Raw genomic sequence first — 5,313 nt, forward strand, 5'->3', positions numbered from 1 at the left:
GAGCTGGCTCAACTCTGAAGAGCAGTGCGGATGGTGGGCAGTGTGTATAGAAGAAGAGAGTCATGTGGAATGACACTGGGGAAATTTGTGCAGAAGAGGGGTTAAAAGGGTCAGACAAGAGGGCAGTATGTATATAGAGATGAGCATGCTGGGGGTATGATAGTGGGAAGTTTGTGCAGCAGAGGAGTGTGGAGCTTATGACAGTGGGCAGTATGCAGAGGACAGGAGTGAAGAGGGTCTGACATGAGGGAGTGCATGTAGATGAGACGTTAAAAGTATGATGGTGCACAGAATGTACAAGAGAGGAGTGCCAATTGTCTTACATAGAGTAGTGTGTAGAGGAGGGCAGAGAGTATGTAAGTGGGCAGAATGTACAGAAGTTCTGACACAGGGCATTATATGCAGGAGAAAAGTATGGAAAATAAGACTGTAGGAAGTATGTACAGGAGAGGAGTGCAGAGTGTCTGATATGGGGCAGTATATAGAGGAGAAAAGTGCAGTAGGTATGACAGCATGCAGTATTTCCAGGAGAGGAATGTGGAGGGTATTACAGTGAGAAGTATGTACAGGAGAGGAGTGAAGAGGGCATGACAGCAGACAGTATATGCAGGAAGAGAGAGCAGAGGGTCTGATGGCAGGCATTCTATGAATCAGAGGGTTTGTGAGCATACAGCATGTGCAAGAAAGAATTGGTGATGAACTTAAAGTGAGCTGTTGGAAAAGGAGTGTGTAGTATTACAGTAGGCCGTATGCACATGAAAATAGTGTAGAGGATATGTCAAAGGGCAGTGTATATGGGAGAGGAGTACAGAGGGTTTTATGGTGGGAAGTATGTATAGGAGAGGTAGAAAAATTTGTATTTGAGGCTGCTTGACAGGTTTCGCAGAAATTTACTGCTTCTTCAGGAGCTTTCATTTGCATAATCATATGTTAAAAGAACAGGGACAGTATGTAATACTATGAAATAGAAAAAGAAAACAATATTAATCATAATAAACAAAATATAACATCACAAAGAAATAACAATATGGTAACAAAATCATGGTAAGCATGGTGTCTCTCCCCCAAGGCAGTTAAAACCCTTACCCAGAACAGCGACGCAGGCTGCGGTCCTCAGCTCTGTTGCCGACAGTGTAGTTGATAGAGAAGCATATAAAAAAGCTGGCCATAGATCGAATCTGGCTAGTTTAGAAGGGACTGGCCAAGATTAATTCCATCTATGGGCAGGCTGGTTGTACCCTAGTCGATCCATTGATCAATTTGGGTACAACCAGCATGTCAGATTTTTAGCATGTGATTAATGCCAGTGGTTATAGCCGATAGGAGTAATCATTGTGTCCCGACAGGGACAGTCCTCCCCACTGGAAGAACACAATAGCTCGGTAGGAGGGATTCCCTCATCAACCTGGATGTAGCAAAACATTTAGCCACTTGCCGACCAGCCGCTGCTGTTATACTGTGGCAGGTCGGCTCATTCCTGTAAATCGCAGCAGGTGTATGTCTGCTCCTTCAAGAGCCATAGCAGGTCCACACACTTCACAGTGGGGGACCCGATGCACATGACCGGTGGCCGAGATGTCCGTCGGCCACTCGCAAATGTGGGAAAGAGAACCAGAACGTAGATCTGTCACTTTAAACAGACAGATCCCCATTCTGACAGGGGAGGAGAGAGAGATCTGCTGTTCCTAGTGATTAGGAATAGCGATCTCTCTCCTCCTCCAGTCAGTCCCACCCCTCCCCCAGTTAGAAACACCTCCCAGAGAACACATTTAACCCATTGATCGCTCCATAGTGTTGACCCCTTCCCTGCCAATGACATTTACACAGTAATAAATGCCGCTAATAATCGCAGACCGCCACCATTACTAGTAAAAATAAAATAATAAAAATGCCATAAATCTATCTCCTATTTTGTAGATGCTATAACTTTTGTGCAAACAAAGTAATATATGCTTATTGCGGATTTTTTTTAATTTTTTTACCAAAAATACGTAGAAGAATGCATATTGGCCTGATGAATAAATTCGTTTTTTTTTTTAATTTTTGGGGATATTTATTATAGCAAGTAAAAAATATAGTTTTTTTTTTCAAAATTGTAGCTTTTTTTGTTTATAGCACAAAGAAAAAAAAAACGTAGAGGTGATCAAATAGCACCAAAAGAAATCTTTATTTGTGGGTAATAAAGGATGTCAATTTTGTTTGGGTACAACATCGCACGACCGCGCAATTGTCAGTTAAAGTGTCGCAATGTCGTATCGCAAAAAATGGCTTGGTCATTAAGGGGGGAAATTTCCTGGTCTGTAAATGGTTAAACATTTACTTCTGTTCAGTTTTCTCAGAAATAAATTGTTCTAACAATAACAAGTTGGGGGATTATTTTGGTTCTAGCAATTACTGTTCATTTTCAAGATTTCTGCAGGCAGAGTTAGCAGAGAAACGGTCTTGGTTAAAACTTAATAAAGCAATGGGTCCTGATGGTATTCATCCCAGAGACCTTTGAGTTATAGTTGCACCATTAGCCACTTGCTGACTGGCAGTAGAAATTTGACTGCTGGTTTGCATGGGCATTACTAATTATGATCTAGCTTCAGCGTAAAGAAGAACAAGGTTTCCTGGAAGTGATGGTTTGACCCCAAAGTGCCCTGATCTTAACATTGTCGAGTTTGTCTGGGACTACATGAAGCAACAGAAGGATTTGAGGTAGCCTATATCCGCAGAAGATCTGTGGTTTGTTCTCCCGGATATCTGGAACAGCCTACCACCTGAGTTCATTTAAAAGCTGTATGAAAGTGTACCTATAAGAATTGATGCTGTTATGAAAGCAAAAGGTGGTCAAACCAAATATTGATTGCTTTGAAATTCTTTTCTGTTCATTTACTTTCCATTTTGTTAACTGGTAAAAAATAAACTAGTAACACTTCTATTTCTGAAAGCATTCTTAATTTACAGAATTTTTTCACACCTACCTAAAACCTTTGCACAGCACTATATATAAAATATATATATATATATATATATATAAAAAACAGGGCTAGACTCAATGGACAATTTGGTATTTTTTATGCAATCACTATGTTTCCATGTGACAGTGGTCTAGGGGTAATGGGTGATTCAAATTGCAAAAACTGCTTGGCAAGTAAAATTTTTCCTGGTTACTCCTGGACTATATTACAAGTACTTAAAGCACTGTGAAATCAGTACTTTTTATGCAGCAACTGTCATATGAGCAAGCGTAGTAACAGCAGGCAAACATCTAAATGAAAGCACAGGGGGAGACGGCTCTTGATGTACTGTAGTATGCATTGTCATAACTAGGAACATTAGCTCAGCACAAGTTACCTGGCCAATTACAGGACTGTACCATAAATCATCTTGCAGGCATGTGAAATTTTTTCTGTCCACTTTGTACATTATACAAATGTACATGTAATGAATCACAATTTATATAGGTATTACAGTGCCTTGCAAAAGTATTGACCCCCTTGGCATTTTTCGTGTTTTCTTGCCTCACAATCTGGAATTAACATGGATTGTTTGAGGCTTTGCATCATGAAAGTCAACGTGCATAACTATTCACCCCCCTACAGTCAAAACTTTGTAGAGCCACCTTTTGCGGCTATCACAGCTCCAAGTCGATTTGGATAAGTCTCTATGAGCTTGTACCATCTTACCACTGGGATTTTTGCTCATTCCTCCTTGCAAAACTGCTCCAGCTCCTTCAAGCTGGATGGTTTGCGCTTGTGAACAGCAATCTTTAAGTCTGACTACAGATTTTCTATTGGCTTTGACTAGGCCATTCCATTGCATTTACATGTTTCCACTCAAGTGTTGCTTTAGCCACTTAAACCACTCAAGTTTTGCTTTAGCCTCTTAAGCCACTCAAGTGTTGCTTTAGTGTTTGGGGTCATTGTCCTGCTGGAAGGTGAACCTCTGTCCTAGCCTCAAATCACAAACAGAATGGTACAGGTTTTGCTCAAGAATATCCCTGTATTTAGCCCCATCCATCTTTCCCTCAACTCTGACCAGTTTCCCAGTCCCGACTGCTGAAAAACATCCCCACACCATGATGCTGTCACCACTATGTTTCACTGTGGGGATGGTGTTCTTTGGGTGATGTGATGTGTTGGGTTTGCACCAGACATATTGTTTTCTTTGATGGCCAAAAAGTTCAATTTTAGTCTCATCAGACCAGAGCACCTTTCTCCATACATTTTGGGAGTTAAAACATGCCTCTTTGTTTTTTGCTGAAAGTAATGGCTTTCTTCTGACCACTCTGCCATAAAGGCCAACTCTATGGAACCTATGGCTTACTGTCGCCCTATGTACAGATACTCCAGTCTCTGCTGTGGAACTCTGTGGCTCCTCCAGGGTTACCTTAGGTCTCTGTGCTGCCTATCTGATTAATTCCCTCCTTGCCCGGTTCGGGAGTTTTGGTGTGCGGCCTTCTCTTGGCAGGTTTGCGGTTGTGCCATGTTCTATCCATTTGGTTATGATAGATTTGATGGTGCTCCTAGGGATCAAAGATTTGGATATTTTTTTATAACCTAACCCTGACTTGTACTTCTCAGCAACATTGTCCCTTGTTTGGAGAGTTCCTTGGTCTTCATGGCAGTGTTTGGTTAGTGGTGCCTCTTGTTTAGGTGTTGCAGCCTCTGGGGCCTTTCAAAAAGGTGTGTATATGTAATGACAGATCATGTGACACTCAGATTGCACACAGGTGGACATCATTTCACTAATTATGTGACTTCTGAAGGGAATTGTTTGCACCAGAGCTTATTATGGGCTTCATAACAAAGGGGGTGACTTCAACAATTTAGACTATTGTGTTCTGATCCATCACATATAATTCAGATTAAAAAAACATTGAACTAAAGGTTGTACTGTAAAAAAATAGGTAAAATGACAAGCGGGGTGAATACTTTTGCAAGGCACTGTATACTCATTTACATCTAAACCTGAACAAACAACGGTAAAATGTATCACCAAATTTTGGCGCAACATCAGGAGCTACATAGTGGCCTACAGAAATACTGTCACCTTTTATATGATAATGCCACCTTAAGTAAGTACATCCAGGACCGCACAGAAATTGTATTCTCGGAAGCAATCCCCACAAGGGACAAGTTTACGGCCAGCTGCTACACACCTAATCAAACGATGAGGTCTTCTATCAAAGGGGTACATACAGTTAGGTTCATATATATTTGGTAAAAAAGGAAAACTGCGCTATTATCTCAACAAACCAAGCTGCAACTATATGATGCCAAACAAAGATAGAAACGTAATTAAGCTGCGCTAAGGATTGATTATACA

Source organism: Lithobates pipiens, unplaced genomic scaffold (genome assembly GCF_037356315.1).
Source record: "Lithobates pipiens isolate NorthernLeopardFrog02 unplaced genomic scaffold, aLitPip1_a1.2 Scaffold_19, whole genome shotgun sequence".
Lineage (NCBI taxonomy): Eukaryota > Metazoa > Chordata > Amphibia > Anura > Ranidae > Lithobates > Lithobates pipiens.